Below are 18,702 nucleotides of genomic sequence, written 5' to 3'. Positions count from 1 at the left end.
CTTGATTTGGTTTCCAAACCCAGCTTTAGCCTAACATGCACATTTCCTTAAGCACTGCAGTGTTTCCTTGTCTTCTCCAGTGCCTCCTGCCCCAGCACGTACTCCCCATCCTTCATTTCATTACTTGAAACAAATCCTGGGCCAAGTACAAGTTCAGCTGGTCTCCTGGAATGACTGAAAGGCTTTCAAACATACCATGCTGCCCTGGGACCTGGGCAGGAGCAGCCTGCTGCTCACCACCACTTTTCCCCACAAAAAAAAAAAAAAAAACTTTAAAAGGGTTCTGCTGTGCATGACACTGCTCGTGGTGTGGTTGAGCCCCAAAAGGAACAAGAGAACCAAGTGCTGTGGGAACAACACCTTGCAACCAAGGCAGGGGGAGTGCAGGGCACACACCTGAACCAGCCCCCACCCCAGGAGGTGTCCCCAAGACCCTTCCCAGTTTGTGGCCTTTGGTGCTCTGGGTGGTGATGGATTCCAAGTTGGGGCTGGAGCTGAGTAATTGTGGTGAAGCTTTTCTAGAAATCACTGCTGAGCTGAGAGATCTCAAGAAATAGAAAGAAAACTGTGCATGGGACTGGAACCCCAACTCAATCTAACAATTAGCCAGGTAAGTGACCCCAAAGGCCACAACAACCCCATGCAGCGCCACAGGCTGGGGACAGAGTGGCTGGAGAGCAGCCAGGCAGAAAGGGACCTGGGAGTCTGCATTAACAAGAAACTGAACATGAGCCAGCAGTGTGCCCAGGTGGCCAAGAAGGCCAATGGCATCCTGGGCTGTATCAGAAACAGCGTCACCAGCAGGTCCAGGGAGGTGATTCTTCCCCTGTACTCAGCGCTGGTGAGGCCACACCTCGAGTACTGTGTCCAGTTCTGGGCCCCTCAGTTTAAGAAGGATGTAGAGGTCCTGGAACAGGTCCAAAGGAGGGCAACCAGGCTGGTGAAGGGACTCGAGCACAGGCCCTATGAGGAGAGGCTGAGAGAGCTGGGGCTGTTCAGCCTGAAGAAGAGGAGACTCAGGGGAGACCTCATTGCTGTCTACAACTCCCTGAAAGGAGGCTGTAGCGAGGTGGGAGCTGGACTCTTTTCACAGACGACCTTCAACAAGACAAGAGGACACAGTCTTAAGTTGTGCCAGGGGAGGTTTAGGTTAGATATTAGAAAGAATTTCTTCACGGAGAGGGTGATCAGGCAATGGAATGGACTGCCCGGTGAGGTGGTAGATTCTCCGTCCCTGGAGACATTTAAAAAAAGACTGGATGTGGCACTCAGTGCCATGGTCTAGCAACTGCACTGGTGGGTCAAGGGTTGGACTAGATGATCTCTGAGGTCCCTTCCAACCCGGCTAATTCTATGATTCTATGATTCTATGATTTCTTCCAGAGCCTCTGGAAAGAAGTGATGGGGAGTGCCTGGGCTGGACCAACAGCATTTGGGGCACTGTAAAAAATTCCTCCAGGGATGTAGAAAAGCATCCCAGTGTTGAGGAGGCTGGATTCTGCTCCAAGGCACAGGGGTTAGTGCCTGGCTCTGGGATGTAGAAAAGCATCCCAGTGTTTGGTGGGCTGGATTGAGCTCTAAGGCCCAGGGGTTAGTGCCTGGCTCTGGGATGTCCTGGCAGGCTGGGGTTTGCTGGAGACCTTTGAAGGAAAAAGCACAAGCCATGCTCCAGGAATATTCCTGTGGCCCCAAATCTGACTGACTAGAGAGATGAAGATATTAAACATGTGTCTTTGTCAGTTGTGGCCATTATCATTAGCAGACTGGCTACTATTCCCTGTATCTTCCTTTCAGAACCGTTTACAGCTGAACCATTTTTAAGGGCTCGATGAATATGAATGCAACATTTATAACCATTTACACCTAGGAGACTTTGGGGCACATCCATCTCTCCTTGCAAGCCACAAAACCTCCCATTACCTCCCTGTCACACTGCAGAGGGAGTGGGGAGAAGAGCACCCCACTTGGTAGTGAAAGATGAGGACATTATTTCTGCCTGTTGTGTAAAACACATGTTCAGAAATCTCCCTTCTTGTCAGCACAGACTTCTCTCCCCAGTCATGCACTTATTTAGGCTCTTTATCCTTTCATTAACAATGGAAAAATGCAGGCCATTACATCTGTTAGCACACATAATTTTAGACAAATACAACTTCTTATCAAATAAGCCTGCAATAAATGTTTCATGAACAGAACCCTTCAATAGAACTCCCAACACTAATTTAATGAGAAGTATCAAATTTTTTTTTTTTCTTATTCTGATATCTCCCCTGAGACAAATGATACTTTGCAGGCCTATTTTTAACAAATGAATTATTGACTTAAACTGGCACAATTAATCACAATATAATGGGATCAGGGGATGTTAGAGGCTCATTCAGCACGGCAGATGATGAGTACTGACTCTTCCAAGAAATGAGGCTCTTTAATCACTCCCAGATTAACAGCTACATGCTTTCAAATTTCAATCACAGAGAACTGGCAGTGTGGAATGAAAAGGGCCCACTCCAGGAAGAAAAAAGAAAGTGGGAGGATTTCTTACCCCAAGAGAGTCCTGGTGCTCTTTGTCTCAGCTGCCCTTGGGAAGGGAACGGATCTGAATCATTCTGCACTTCCAAGACTTCTTCCTTCCAGCCCCTGTCAGGTAAGAACTTGATTTCAGGAGGACAGAACACCCTCTTAACTAAGCCTCCCTCTATTTGGATAAAAGTTTTTGCAAAAAGCAGGCATAGATACACATAGATACTGAAAGTGGTGGCTTGGAATTTTTATTTTTTTTTTCTATTTTTCTTTGGTCAGGTCTGTAGGCTCAGAAAGCAATTTTTACAAATTGCAATTCCCCCCACCTGAAACTCCAGAACTGGATCCTTTAGGTCCCCAGTCCTGCACCCAAACACACCCAAACTCTGCAGGCAGTTGGGGCACAACCAGACCCAGTGCCCTCTCCCTGATGCACTTTTCTTCCCATGGCTGGCACTGGGAATTCTTTCCTCTCCCCAGACACCCCTTGACCCAATTAAAGAGTAACCCAGAAGCTTTTGTGACAAATGATAACAAAATAATAAGTACACAGCTTAACATTTAAAGCCAGAAATGGCAAAGGAAATGAAACAAAATTAGCACCAAGGCAAACTGGATTCATGCTGCAACTCCATGGAAAGTCAAATAAAAATCTGCTTTACTTTGTTGCTCTTGAGTTGAGGGTCCTGTCTTTTCTCAGCCACAGTCAGTGACACCTCAGACACCTCCAGCATTTTTTTTTTTCCCTCCAGCCTGGGCTGCTCGAGGTGCCTGCAACCCCCTGGAATCTCAGAGGGAAAAAATTCTTTCTTTGACAAGAGACTTGGCAAGTAAATAATGGGTAAAGAGATTCCCAGCAGCTCAGCCTCAAACCCAAAGTGCATTTTTGTAATTTGGACTTAGAAAGAAGCTTAAAATGTAGTTCCTTACAAAACTGAAGAAAGGAAGCAATTGCCAGGGTGGCTCATGGGCATCATCTGCCCTTCCAGCTTGCACCAAATGCCTTAGCAAAAGAATTCAAGAAACTCCCTGGCAGGATGTTCAAAAAACCAAAAAGCAGCTCCACAAAGATGAGAATCACACAAGCCACATGGCAATCCCTTCCTGACCACTTCAAGTTATAAACAAAAACAACCCATGAAACATATGTTTTGGCATTCTCAGCCTTTGATTCCTGTTCAGTGTTCCACTGCTCCATGGTACCATTATTTAGATAAACATCCCTTTGATTCCTCTGCAGAAAAAGAAATAAACAAACTTCCTGGCTAAGCCTTGAGGAAGGAAATCATTGGCTACCTCTAAAATCAGTGTCCAGAGGTGGATTTCACTGACACTGAAGCCCGTGTTAGGATTTTTCCTAAGGGCTATCAGAAACTGATTTTTTTTTGTTTTCTTCTGTGTTGGAGCAAGGCAGCAAAAAGAAATACTGAAGATGGTTTTCCCTCCGTGCATTTGCTCCCTCTGTACCAAAAGTTCTTTGCCAAGAGTTTTAGGATACTGCAGAGTTGCTTCCTAAAGAAAAATCTTTTGGTAATCTTTGCCTGCTTGGTGGACAAGATTCAGCTTTCAAACAAACCAGAACAAGACCTGGTGCTGCTAACAAAAAAAAAAAAATAAAATTGTCAATATGCTAAAAATGAACCCTTTTCCCTCAGCTTTGGATCTTCTCCCCCTCTGGGTTTGCTGTGTTCACCAGGGACATTCCCAGCTGCACATCCTCAAGCAAGGAGGAACCCTGGCACCTCCCTTTCTCCCCAGATTCCCACAGAAAAGGGGGAATGGAAAAGCAGTGGGAAGGGGGCAGCTGTGCCAGGCTTTTTCAATGGGAAATGGGGTTTTGTGTCTCAAGATGCCTGAGCTTTCTCAGCCCCAGGGCCACGTTGAAGAATCAGCTCCTGGGTGTCCAGTGGAGGTCTGGTAGCCAAACCCCATTCTTCTTTTTCTTTTAATTTATAGGCTTGTCAGAAAGTTCCAATTGATTGGGAAGAGGGCTTGTTTTACCTGTGGGGGGAGGAAACCAAGTGATGTTAGCAGCAACCCTGGGCACATTATCATCTGCTGCTTCCATTTAACAACTTCTCACAACATATGCAGTTTACATTATGGTATCCTGCACATGTAGACTTTGGCTGAAAATATCCTCCAGAGCTCTGAATTTATGGTGGTGGAAATACTCAGAGAGGCAAGAAAGAGGCAGAGCAAAGAAAGAAAAAGGAAAGGCTTCTTTGTTTCTGCTTCTGGGTCATGTTAACTCTGCTGGGCAAGCAGGGAGCTCGGTGTTCAAACCCAACACCCTCAGCTTCTGCTGTGGCAGCTCCTCAAATACCACCAGCTCACACAGATTTACTTGGCTCCCATGGAAAGCTGGAGCAGGGCCTCTGAGAAAAGATCTCAGCTTTCAGCCAAGCTGTCTTTTTCTCCTGCCACAGGCCTGCCATAACAAGAGGCCTCATTCTGCCATTATCCCTCCCAGGTCTGCATCCCTTGGGGAGTCTCCTGCATCCCAGCACTGCCAGCACAGGGCACCAAATTGACCACTGGGGTTGAAACTCCTCAAGCACAAGTTTGTTCCTAATTGCTGCTATTTTTTTTTAAGTTTCTTTTTTGTGGGTTTTTTGTTTTTTTGTTTTTTTTTTTTTTTTTTTTGTGGTTATTTTTTCCCACCCTCTTTTTTTTTTTTTTTTTTCAGTGTGACATAAGAAAAGGATTGAACAGCATTTCTTGGTCCCCCCTTCCAGCATCAACTCACCCTCCAGCAATCAGTCACTCAGAGGCAGCATCTTGCCTCTCACTGCAGATTCACAGGGAGGATGAGGAGCTCTTCAGCTGCTTTTCTTGCCCATTTGATGAGCTTGGGCACAGCTGTGCTGGTTCTGGAGTTACTGTGGGGTCTTTGCATGGCACCAGGCACCAGCTGGGATTTTTGTGGTGGTGGAACTGCAAGCTTAATGAAAGAAAAGAACAAGACATTGTTCAAGGACCTCCATTTCAGGTTAGGGCACAAACAATATGGATACAACCAATGCAGCAATCTGTCACTTGTCAGCTGTGGGCAAAAGCTTTGTGGGAAATTAATTCTCAAGTGCAGTTTCAGGGATCTGACACTGGGGAACAGGGGGAGAGATCAAATGGGAAGTGGACCCCTGCCTGCTTAACACAGCAAAGATGCAGCCTGCTACAAAATAAAGAGGTATCTAAGAAATGTTTCCTTCTTTGCAACTTTTTTTTTTTTTTTTTGCTCTGCTAGGCTGGATTGTCAGTCCCTATAAATGGAGTTTCCTAGGGAGGAAAATATTCATTTTATACCCAGAGGTAACACGAGGGCCACTTGGACAAGGAGGGTTAAAGCAGCAAAAAGTCACAGGGATTAAGTTCCTAGGATTCCCATAAAAATGGGAGTATCTGTCACCCACAGCCATCTCCAGAGAGGATTTTTCCTTCCCCATCCAGCAAAGCCATGGGATGGGGGGAGCAGAGCAGCCTTCCCAGGGCTCTGCTCCTTGCTGGACTCAACACATCCATTTCCAGCCCTGATTTGTGCCTAACCCACAGCATAAATCAGACTTGTCCCTTTTGGCCACACACATCTTTAACTACTGGGAAGTTTGCTGACAACTCCTGTACAGTTCTATTTTGGGGAGAGTTTTAATCACTCCTGATTTATATCAGGCAGTGCTGCCCTTGCTTTAAGTCCTTAGCACTGCCACTTGGATGTCATGCTTAACACACATTTTTAGAGCTTTTGCTCATTAACCACACAATAGATTTGAGCCCTGGATTTCTCTGTCTTTCTGACACAGACCCCATTTCTCCATTTCTGTAGCCCCAGGCACCAGCAGTGCACCTCTAGGTGTGACATGGGGTTTATTTTTTTAAGAGAGGTTCTCAGATTCAGCCAGCTTTCAGCCAGTCTAAATCAGTGTGCTCAGAAATGAAAGCAAGTTTATGCTTCTTGGGAATGTTTGTTATTGAGGCAGTTCAAAAATGAAATCTTTTTGTGAGGAAAACGTAGCTGAAGCTGCTCCTGCCTGGATTAAAATGACCCACATTCCTACTTTCCTCTTATTTTTTTAATAAGCTGATTCATGCACTGCACGATATCATTCCGTGTTCATATATTTATCAAAACCATTAATAAAATATTCACTTGTATTTGTTTACAAAAAAAGCCTTTTATGGAGATGAAATATTTCCCAAATCTGCTCATTTATGTTTTGCACCGAGCATTATATTAAAAAAACCCAAACATAATTTGTGTTGGTGAAACTTAAAGAATTTTGACAGCAGCAGCAACTTGTTTTGCAAAAAAAAAAAAATGTTTTTGAGGGGAAAAAAAAAGCAACTCCTTTAAATCCCACAGTTTAATATTTAAGCCAACCTGCTTCTGTGTTTGCTGAACTTTCTGTGTCCTTGATGCCATCTGAACACTGAAACAGAAATATAAATGAACATACTAAATGGTGATTGCCAAGTTGTCTCACCCATCATCCTGAAATGGCCATTTAGGGCAAATTCCTTCAACCTCAGGAATGCAATTCTTCTCCTTTTGAAGGTCTCAGAGAGAGGGGAGACCCAGGGAAGTTGAGACAACTGAAGCCAAAGTCTGAAGTTCATGGGCATCCATCAAAGCTCTGCAGGCAGACGAAACCCCAGCAAACTCCAGACTCCTTATTCTGAAGCAGAGCAACCACAGGGGGGGTTGAGCAGCCTTGAATTTCTCTTTGCCACCTCCTGCACTTGGTTATTCCCCATCCCTCAGGAGCACAAGTTGGTTTTTCCACAACCACCCCTGAAAAAAAAAAAAAACCCCAGGAAGAAATCCCACTTCTGATTGACAGGTGCCAGAGGGATCAATAAGGGCAAAGCAAACCAATTGGAAATCAGTGCTCAAGTTGCTGTTGGAACAATTTTGGCAAACAAAGGGAAGGTTCTGCTGTCAGCTCTGAGTGACACTGGCATTGTCTCCCCTTGATCAATCCCACCCTGCACATCCCTGCACATCCTGGGATCTGGAAAGGCTCAGGCACGGGGGGGACTCCAGTTCATCTGGAAGCAGGTGTTAAGTGAATTCCTCCAAAAGGACAAGATCCATCCTTTTTGCCAGCTTTGGGATGAATTAGCACGAATTCCTAATCCATAAATCCTGGTGGCAGCAGAACAGCATCCCTCCTGTTGTTATTTATTTTGAGCTTTTCACTGGGGCAATAGCTTTACGTTTGACATTTATATAGGTCAGAGTGAGCTAATAGCCATCTGCCATCTGGGGACTTTTATAATGAACATTGCAGAAGACTCTGAAACAATCCCTGGCATTTCCGATTGGAACAGAAGCTGAAATAGGGTTGATCTTTACAATATGCTCTGCTGTCTCTCTTCAGGTTTGCATCAGTCATTTGCCTGGCCTTGCTACACACACACACACACTTGCACATATGGGAAGTGGTGGGCTTAATGCTCTCAGTTAATCACTGTACACATGAAAAACACCCAATCCCTTGCACAGCTATAAAAGGCCCCACTCCACCTGAAAAATCTTTATGTTTCAGGAATATTTACAACTCCCCCTTGCAGGCACAGGACACTTGGTTACAGTGGTGGCTTCACTACACCCCTACAAGGTCACCCCAATGTCCTGTTGACCAAAGCCCACACCAGGCTACCCAAGTGACCCAAGTGGGAATGTGCAGAGTCCCCAGGGACAGGAGCAGAGCTGCTGCAGGTGACACCCACATAGAATCATAGAATCATAGAATTAGCTGGGTTGGAAGGGACCTCAGAGATCATCAAGTCCAACCCTTGACCCACCGGTGCGGTTGCCAGCCCATGGCACTGAGTGCCACATCCAGGCTCTTTTTAAATGTCTCTAGGGATGAAGAATCCACCACTTCACCAGGCAGTCCATTCCATTGCCTGATCACCCTCTCCGTAAAAAAATTCTTTCTGATATCCAGCCTAAATCTCCCCTGGCACAACTTAAGACTGTGTCCTCTTGTCTTGTTGAAAGTTGTCTGGGAAAAGAGACCAACTCCCACCTGGCTCCAACTTCCTTTCAGGTAGTTGTAGAGAGTGATGAGGTCTCCCCTGAGCCTCCTCTTCTCCAGGCTGAACAGCCCCAGCTCTCTCAGCCTCTCTTCATAGGGCCTGTGCTCGAGTCCCTTCACCAGCCTGGTTGCCCTCCTTTGGACCTGTTCCAGGACCTCGATATCCTTCCTGAACTGAGGGGCCCAAAACTGGACACAGTACTCGAGGTGTGGCCTCAAGTACTCACATCATCTCACCCACCCTATAGCTCAGTACCTGAGTCCTTCAGCCACAAGTGACCCCAGCAGAGCCACCCCTGTGGGTGCCCTCACCTCAACCAACAGCAGAGCTTTGAAGTCAATAATCCCAGGGAAGGGGTTTTCTGTGCCATGGTGTCACCTCTTGGTCACCTGCAGAAGAGCTGTTGATGGCTGTGCCCTCCAAGCTGCTCCTCTGCAGAGATGAAGGAGCTGATGGCTCTCCACTTGTGTCCCCATCTGTCACACGAGTGCCCTGGGCAGGTCCCTGGCATGGACAGGAAGGTCTCTGCCACCTCCTTCCTCCTCCCTGGGCTGATGCAGGCAGCAGCAGGACCATTTCCCAGCCCCTGGGTGCACTCTGCTGCTAGCAGCAGCCCTTGCAGATGGGGCATTGCTAGAGGAGAAGATGAAATGACTTGTTGAATCTTGTAAACCACCTCCAAGGGATTGGGAGTGAAGCCAGGCATCCTGAATTTCAGGTCAGCACTTCAACTCCGAGGCTCTCCCTTCTCCCAGCACCTCCACTCCTGTTTATTTTACCCTACAAATGTGTGAAAGGACTCGATGTGCTCAGACAGATGAGAATATCCCATCTCAATTAGTCACTCTCCAAAAAGCCTCCTAAGGGGCCAGGCTTCCTTCATGCTCCATGGTCCTCCCCAGTTCCCTAAGCCTCAGGGTAATAAATTACATTTGTCTCTGCCTTAGCAGCAGCAGCAGCTTGGCTGAATCCTCCTCTCCCTGACTCAACTCCTGATGAAATGCCTATTTCCTGGTGCTGAGATCTGGGAAAATTGGTCTTTTTCAGCCTCCCTCCTGAGGGATGTGCCTCAGTGGGGTGGCTGGGGGGCATCTTTGGTCAGGTTTGCTTTTTCTCCCTTCCCTCTGCCTCCTCCTGGGGTCTCACTTATTTGTATTATGTCTCTACCAGGACCAGTGTTTGAAACCCAATCCCCTCTGGTGGGGCTGTGGGGGGGGGAGAAGGGAGATGCTTGAACACTGACCAGGTTTTGACCTGGTCCCAGGAAGACTCAGGTTACACAAAACCCTTTGCTGACTCCGATGAGCATCTGGGCTGTGACTTTTGTCACTTTTGTCCCTTAAGCAGGTGACAGCTTCAAGCCCTCCAAGCTCAGGAGCCTAAAGCTGACGGGGGACAAGAGGAGTTGGAAGGTGGTTGGGGTGGTGCCCCTGCCCCAAACCCCCCCGTGGCAGCTCCCAAAATTGTTTCTGCTTCCTACCTAACCTCCAGCATCAGAGGAGCCCCTTCCTTCAGCCTCTGTCCCCTCTGCCCTCTTTTCAAGCTCTGACTCTTGCAATCTGCTGTCAATCACCACCAGTTTAATGTGTTAACTTTCTAAATCCATCCGTGTGCTTACTTAACAATATGCTGCTTTGATCAGGGGAATACAAGCAAAACCAGGAAAAATGAGCCCCTTCCCTCCCCTGAAACCAACCTCACCAGGCCTCAGGCTTGTAAAACCCAAAGCAATTGCAATATTTAATTTTATTCCCTTTATTTTCAGGCTGTTTGGGGCTGGTTTTGATTAGGGACATTCTGAGCGGGCAAAAAGCTATTTATTTTAAATAAAAAACATCTTGAGCTTGAGAGGGGGGTAAAAACAAAGCACAGCCCTAGCAATTTAGAAGAAATGCTTTTTTTGCAAGCAGTGTCATGGATGTGTTAAGTCTGGTGATTTGGGATGAATATGTCAGTGCCATTGCTTCTCTGGTTTAGGGATCAGAAGGACATCAGTTGTGGGTAGGACCTGACCATTGCATTCAGGAGGTGGCTCCAGATATTTTCAGGAAATGCAGCTTGAGGAGCACATTTGGAGCTAACTGCTTCCCTACTTCTGAGCCTCACAAAATCAAAATGAGATGATTCACCCAGGTAAATATGAAATAATTGAAATAACTTGGTTTCAATACAGACCCTGGTAAGGCTGAAGCTGCTTCCTAGAACTCATGAGAGTTGTTGATCCAGAGATGCTCTGGGCTGCTGGTTGCAGCAGAGCTGCTTTGGACCTTGCTGCTGCTGGAAATGAAATAAAATCTGGCTCAGTGTGACTAAAAACATCCCCATGCCTTCAGAGCCACAGCTCCCTGCTCAGTGTCACTTTTCAGCAGTGACACCCAGAGCAGGTGCTGCAGCCACAGCTTGGGGACACTGGAGGGGATGGGAGGATCAGGGGCAAAACTCAGGACCCACCATTTAATCCTCTTCAATCTGGTCATGAAATCTGCCAGCACCAGCATCCTGACTGCCTTTTCCCCTTCAAAGCAGCTCCTGCCTCCTCGGGGTAGCAGAACCTTATCTTTATTTTCATCTGTCTGTCACTCTTGATTTTTACCTCTCTGGATGGATTTTTTTACCTCCTTCACCATTCAGTGACAAAATCAAGTCAGAGCTAAGCTTCTGCCCCTCAGGATGGAGTTCCTGGGACCTTTCACAGGTCAGGGTTCAGATTAAGTTGGAGATAAAAGCTGGAATAGGCTCCTGGGGAAGAGTTCAAGGGCAGCTGCCACACCAGAATGCAAGAAGCTTGACATAAAGTGTGCTGAAACCAGCTGAAAGTGTTTGGAATGCCCCAAAAAGCCTTACGTGGTTTGCCTTTTATTCATGGCTTTTACCCTGGTTAAAGGCAGAGGGTGAAATGGCTGCATCAGGACTAAGACTAAATGATTTATAAATACTTTAAGGTGTGCTGGTTAAGCTTAAAAAGCCTGATCACAGGAAAATCTGGGGAGAACCAGATTTAAGGTGAAAAGTCCAGGAACTGATCCCTTCTAAGTGACTCTCTTCTGGTAATAGTTATATTATTATGAGAGGGGGAAGGAGCTCCTAAAAGTCCCAAGGGCTGGCAATCCCTGGGCAGTTCTGAAGCCTCCTGCTTGCCATGGCCTTAAAAAAACTGCCTCTGGCACAACCAGCTTCAAAGCCTCTTTCTCACTTGAGAAATTGCAGTATAACACGATTTTTATTAAGCAGATGCTAGGCAGATGATGTGACATCCTCAAGGAAGGGGTTTCCCGAGTGCTCAAGAGTTTGACTGATGTCAATACAAAAACTTTGGCAGACATCAGAGGACTCTGAATCAAACCCTTCTCTTTTCTTGCCCTAAGCCATGCTCCTGTTGCAATTAATATTTCCCCCAGTCATTCTCTGGTAGCTACAGCCTGGCAAACACCTCCAGGGAAGCTTTGTGGGGCTGAAACAACACCCTCACACTGAGTGTCAGTCCTCTTGGACTGGGACCTCATTACTGCAAGTGCTGAACAAGCTCTTGGCAAATGAAAATGCCCCAGAGTGCTGTTGCATGCCCTTCAAAATGTTAATTTATTATTTTCATATATATATATATCTATATTGTTTATGCATCATTCCTACACCTCTTCCAGTTATATATATTTACATATATAATCTGTCTCTATATATATTTATATATAGTTATTTATTATATAGATTTGTATAATTATTAATTTATTATTTGCCCAATACATGAGTTGGTTTTAGGAGACCAGCTTTTTGTAGCTGGGCAGCTCTGGGTTTCTTGCTGCTCCAGGGAAGGTCACCACTCTCTCCAGGGAATGTGGGCTGCTCCTCTTGGCATGCCAAGCCAGGGGCTCAGATAGCCACAGGTCCCACGTTGCCACGAGTGCCACTGTCCCTCTCTTGGCAGTGGCTGCCCGACGATGACAGCTGCAAACCCCGAGGAGTGAATAACCTAATCGAGCCATTAAAAGAAACAGGAGCCCTCTGCCCTGTTTGATTTCTCTCTGTAATGATGTAAAGTGCACTTTAATGGAGTCAAAGTGGTCCTGGGCCATTCTTGTTAAGGCCATTTGATGCAGTGCTATTGAGTCCCACTGCTTGCCTTCATTACCTCCCTCCAGCTCTCTCCCCTTCTGCGTTGTAGCTCAGACTTCCCAGCACAGTTTCTCTGCTGCTCCAGCCCCTTGCCTGCATTTTGTCTACATAAATTAGACCTTGTGCAGCATATTGGCCTGTCAGGGGACTAGGAAGAAACTGTATATTGTTTCTGGCATTCCCGGGCCCTTCTGCCCCTGACATCTGCTGTGTTTGTGACAGGGAATACATTCCTGACTCATTATCCGGGCAAGCGGAATCCCTCCCTGACAGCACCATTAATCAGAATCAAGCAGTCCAGCAAATAAAAAAAAAAAAAAAAAAAAAAAAATAAAGGAGAAGAAGAAGAAGAAAAAGAAAGCAAGGAAAGAAAAGAGACAGTTTCCAACTTTCACTTTTGTGTCATTCCAGTGTCTGGACAAGTAGCAATCTATCTTTCTGAGTGACAGCTCTGATGGATGGCATTATTTATGCTTTTGTGTATTAAAAGACAGTTCTGGCACTGGCTTGTCACTCCAGAAGAGATTTTAAAAAAGTTGAAATTTAATTTGAAGGAAAAGAGGGCAAAGATCATAGGTTTCTGGCTAGGGAGTGCTGCCTGGGAGGGATAGAGATTACAGTGGGAGGGAGGAACTGGAAGAGGTGTAGGAATGATGCATAAACAAATCATTTCCCTTGCAGGTACAGAGATTTCTGGGGTTCTCTCCATTTATATCACTATCTGCCTGGGCTGGAGGGGTCTGTTTGTTGTCACAAATAGGCTTGATGTTCCTTGGAGAGATGCAACATTTTAGGGTGAGACAGGCATATGCTTAATTTTCCATCCTCAATTTGTGTGTGTTTGTGTACACAAACACCACTATAGATGCACACAGATATGTGGCTAAAAGGGTGTGTACAACAGGGGCTTTTCCATGCACGTGTCTCTTCACACAAATGAAGTGTAAATAGAGGCCTTTTGCTCTTACATACTCATCTAGATAAAACCCACAGACCTTAATATCTACACACACACCAGGACAGTCACCTGGATACCTCCCAAGATGTACAACACACCCAGATTGTTGATTTCTTCCTTTTAAAAACTGTTTAATTACCACAGCATTTGCAAGCAAATTCTTTGTTTCATTCTGCTGCTCTGGGTGCTGCCAGTGGAAGCCACAGGTATTTATTTGTTCAGCATACAGCACCCTGGATATAACCACAGAGCACAGTCCAGGTTTGTTTGTCTGGGGCTATCACACACCCTGGGACAAGAGGAAAAAAGGAGGCCACATTCCCCTCAAGAGCAACCAGGAATATCTTTCTGAAAATTATGGGTATATAACAGTGAATTTGCCCCTATATTATATTTATTATATTTATTATATTATTATATTTTTTTTATTTGCAGCCCTCAGGACTGTTCCATGGTCAGAATGAGCAGTGAAGACTTTGATCCCTTGTTAAAGGACATTAAATGAATAAGGCATCCCCAATATAAATTAAAAGTAGGAATCCTACCTGGAAATACTGAAGTGATGGATGCACATCCCTTGCTTCATCCCCTTCTGATGGATCCTGGGACTGAAGGAAAGGGAACTGTCTGTACTCTGCTGTGAAGGGGGGGACTGGCAGAGGTCTTTGTGCCATCTCTGTAGCTAGAGAAATGAAGTCATAAGAAGCAAGGCAAAAAAAGGCTGGAAAAACCTTCCCTTCCTCTAGCTGTGTGCTGAGTAGTGGTGCCAGGCACAGGTTGCCATGCACAGTGGTTTGGGTTTTTGGGTCAGACAGCCCAACACCACAGGGTCTTTCACTCTCTGCTGTTTCCAACACTGAATGCCACAGGGTTTTGACCTGAGAAAACATGAAATAACAACCTAGTTTCTGTTATTTGTAACTTCTGCTTTCAGATGACCCATCTCTTGGCTATTTTGACAAACATCTGCTTTGGAATCCATGTGCCAAGACACAGCATTTGCTTCTAATTAATACAAAGTCATTACATTCCCAAGTCTCAGCAGGTTTGATTTCCCCTTTCCTGGATTATTGGCAGCATCAGCCCTGCCACACACCCACCAAATCCTGACAGCAACCACTCCTGAGACTGCAGATCCAGGGAAAAAAACCAAAGCACTTCAAAAACTGCCAGAGTTAAATCCAGGAATGGTGTTGGCTCAGTTGGGTTGTTCCTATCATCCTCCTGGACTCTTTTCCTCTTCCTCTTCCTACCCACAGGGATTTTTTAGCTCCTGACAAGGCTCAGAAGCAACACCCAAATACTGAACACAATGGAGAGGTGGACAAGGAGCTGCTGTTACTCTTGAGAACTTGAAAACCCAGAACCCAGGGTCACATCACTGCTCTTCTGATGGAGCTGGAGGTCCCAGGAAGGTTTAGGACTGTGAAGTGACTTCATCTGAAAAAAACCAAGACAAAAAATCCCTACAAGGGATGAGATCAGAAGAATTCCAGGCAATGAGCTGTCCCTTCAGGGTGTGAAGTTGTGGAACAAAGATTTCTTTCAGATCCAGAGCTTAAATTTCCAAGTAAGAAGTGTGTGTGTAATTCCCTCAGGATTCTCTGAAAGCCCAGCCAGTGTTTTGAGAAGGACCTGGTCATTTTTCTCCTTCCCATCCCAGCAAGGTAGGAGACCCAGGAGTGGCTTTTTCCAAATGCTGATGCCACTGAAGTGAAATTGGCTGGGATGTGGGGCAAGTTCTTCGGGAAGACATGCAGTCAGATCTTGAGTATTTCCAAGGATGGAGCCTTCCCTCCACAGTTAGTGGAGACATTTGTGGAAGGGCTTCTTTTTATTGGCTGTCAGAGGCATAATTTGGATGCTCAGGAGCTGCTCCAGAGGGAAACACAGCACTAATCCCTTGTAAAGCAGGGAAGAGGAGAATCTTTGTTAATCCCACTGTATTCCTTCTCGGAATTGTGCAGGGAAACAACACCCAAGGCTGTACCTCAGCTGGGGTAAATTTTCATCACTCCAGTGAAGACAATTTCTCCCTGCCCCTTGATCTCCAAAGCCAAAGGAACAGAAGGTCTTGGTGTTGGAAGTGTGGTGGTTGGAATGTTGCATTGGATTCTGTCATCTGTCAGGAGAGGAGGGAGAGGGAAGCAACGCTCTGAGATCCTTGCATTTGGACATAAACCATGGGAACACAAAATATGCAGCTTGGTTTTCAGGACTGAAAACAGGAGGCCCCTCTTGGCAAGCTGAGGAGGGGATATTGGTCAGATTTAGACATGGTTTTCTTTCTTTTCTTGAAGGATAAATAATTCTGTGCTGAGATATTCCAGGCTCATGTTAACAGAGTTGTGTGTGAACTCAGCAGAGGATGCTGTGAGAATAGGGAGGACTGAAGGTTCTTTAACCCACAAAAGAATGGGAATCCTGGAAACGTTTTGGTGTTGATTTCTGGAAAAAAAACCAACCGTTTCCTCATGCTAGTTCTGACATGCTAATTTCCATGAATGAAACATTCCAGGCTTTCTTACCATCCTGAGGTTAACACCAGTATGTACCATATCTCCCCAGAGTCTGCCCAGCATTCCTGCTGCTGCTGCACTGGGACATACTGGGAGCACCTCTCCCCATCCCTGCTGCCCAAGAGACCTGACAGCATTGCCTGACCTCACTCCTTGGTGTTTCTCTTTCCTGGTCAGCCTCTGCTGCTGCCAAAACTCCCTTTAAAGTAGAAAAGTGGAAGGTAAAAGCCACAATTCACAAAGTTCTGGAACTGCTTATTATTTTTTGGTTTTTTTAATTCTAGAAAACAAAGCTGCTCCAGTGTCTGCCCTCTAGAACTGAGTTCTGATTTTATTTTTATTTTTTTCATATTTCTCTGGCTTTTCATCCTGCACTCCCAAGTGTAAGATGGAACTGTAAATCACTTTTTGGATAAGGCAATGGATAATAAATGTCAGCACAGCAGAGTGAGTTTAGGGGGAGATGAAATCAAGCTGAGTAGCATGGATACAGCATGGAGCTGGATTTCACATTTCACTGATGCTCTTGGTCCAGGGGGTTTGCTCATTAACAAGGCCATGATTCTGCTATTGAAACTCATGGTAAGTGGTTCCTCAGGCAAAGATCCAACAAAGCACTTAAGCAAATTCATAAATTTATGTCCCATTGACTTCTGTGCAACTATTTATATGCTCAAAGTCGTGCATGTCTTAAATGCATTTCCAGATCAGGCCTTGTACTCAACAAATACTCCTTCTGCAGAATCATAAACCCCAAGCTTTCCAAATTCATGAGTTCCAGCTCTCATTTCCCCTAAGCTTCCATGACTGCAATGCAGAATGCAACTTCCAAAAGTGCTTAAAAAGAATAAAAAAAGTCTTGGTTTTGAACATTCTGGAGAGCAACCTTCCTTTAACAAAATAAAAGAAAGTAAAAAGAATGAAGCTGTGGCTGTCATCTCAGTTCAGGTCTTTGGGAGATGAGATTTTTAGAAAGGATGCTCCATGCTGCAAAACTTGCAATAAAATCCCTGAAGGAAGAAGAGGGTTTTTCACATTTAAAAAGACTGAAATCTCCAGAGCACCCTCAGGCTCAGTATAACCACCTGGGTGCAACCTGAGCTGGTTTTTGGGGGTGGAAAGATTGTGCCCCTCAGTTCTTGTGCCTCACATGATGGTTTTGCTTGTCAGTCACTAAGGTGGTTCAGCTTGGTTCATTTGGTGGAGTTGTTCTGCTTCTTGTTTTCTTCTACTTTATACACATTCCCAAAGTCTCAGTTGAAAGGTCAGCTCTTGAATGAGTATTTAAATGCCTTCATCAATAACAAACAGGGAATCCAATTGCCTTTCAGGAGAGAATCCCAACTTGGTTGTTGCAGTATGTTCTTTTTCTTGTCATCCTTTTGGCCAGTGAGTCACAACTGACTCCCACATCCCATTAAGCAGATAAATTGAGTAGTTGGGAGCAGATTTGGATTAATCAACCCTTTTTCAAAAGGGCTAATTTCATTTCTTATAGACTCCAGGCACCCAGGAGCATCAGAATATCTTGCATTAACCCCTGCCTTATTCACATCTTGCTCTTTTCTCTCCCACTTGCAGCACCACACATCCTTTAACTCATCAGCTTCTTGAAATCCCAAAGTGACATTCAGCAGAATCTGATTTAGTGTCAGCTCAAGCTTCTCTTAATGCAAGTGGTAATTTCATCAAACTAAAAGCAATGGTGATTTACTTTTCATTATAAGCACTATTTCAGTGCAGGAAGCTGTAACCAGGGCTTGCATTTCCTGCTGGGTTTCTCCTGGCCCTAAGCACACAAGTTCTGCACAACAGTCAATTGCTCTGGCTGCATTTTTGGACAATCCTGCATTAAATATATGCAGTTTCTATCTGTGGAATTATATATTAGTATAAAATATATATATTTTGTAGTAAATATCATCTCTCAGTACATACATCTACTCTCAGCTCCCCATGTTGTTGCATCTCTGCTCCTGGCTGAGGAAGGATTCCATGGGGGATCAGCTAAAGCTGCCAAGGAGTAACCAAAATTCTCCAGAATTTTCTCCAGAACACTCCAAACTTTTCTCCTGGTTCTTCCCCACGTGGCTTTTCACAGCCAGAACCATCAGGGGCTGCAAGAGATGAATTAAGCTCTCAGAGAAACCTGCCTTGATGACGACCTCTGAAGAGAAAAAAATCCCAGGGCTTTTGATCCTTTGTGGGATTTGGGCTTCTTGCTCCCTTCCTCCAAACAAAGCCTTGGAGAAACAGATTAACTGGGGAGAACTTCAGCTGCAGGAAACTCCAGTCTGTTGCAATTCCTCAATTTCCCTTTGACAATCCTCTTCACCCCCCAAGGCCCAGGCTGCAGGTTACACTCTGCTGCTCTCAGAGGGCTCTCTTTCCATTACATCATTGTGCAAATGGAAACCACCCCGTGTCAGAAGGTGAAATATGAGCTCACCAGGCCACTGATTCCCTGGCTGCACTACTGCAGAGATGGCTTGGTTCTCAACTAAGAAAAAAAAAAAAAATTGCAAAACTTAGTAGCATAGAGTTGCCTTTTAG

The 18,702-nt window shown here is 45.4% G+C and overlaps 1 protein-coding gene and 1 long non-coding RNA gene across 3 annotated transcripts in view; one reads left to right on the top strand and one right to left on the bottom strand.

The window, feature by feature from the left end:
* Window positions 1-18,702, top strand: part of BRF2 (BRF2 general transcription factor IIIB subunit) — a 437,620-nt gene that overhangs the window by 248,902 nt on the left and 170,016 nt on the right. The gene's annotated exons all lie outside the window — the stretch shown is intronic.
* The window catches only part of LOC139788896 (uncharacterized), a 67,113-nt gene that overhangs the window by 31,047 nt on the left and 17,364 nt on the right, over window positions 1-18,702 (bottom strand). The window contains exons 3-6 of one of the 2 annotated variants that reach the window (XR_011722977.1): window positions 14,176-14,312; window positions 7,002-7,309; window positions 5,270-5,464; window positions 2,543-2,637 (exon numbers count right to left, since the gene is read on the bottom strand). This is a non-coding gene — a long non-coding RNA (uncharacterized lncRNA). The remainder of the gene's footprint in view (window positions 1-2,542; window positions 2,638-5,269; window positions 5,465-7,001; window positions 7,310-14,175; window positions 14,313-18,702) is intronic. The other variant, XR_011722978.1, reaches the window with a different exon arrangement.

Source organism: Heliangelus exortis, chromosome 30 (genome assembly GCF_036169615.1).
Source record: "Heliangelus exortis chromosome 30, bHelExo1.hap1, whole genome shotgun sequence".
NCBI lineage: Eukaryota > Metazoa > Chordata > Aves > Apodiformes > Trochilidae > Heliangelus > Heliangelus exortis.
Note: the sequence above shows the minus strand (reverse complement) of the source record. Positions and strands in the feature narration are given on the sequence as shown.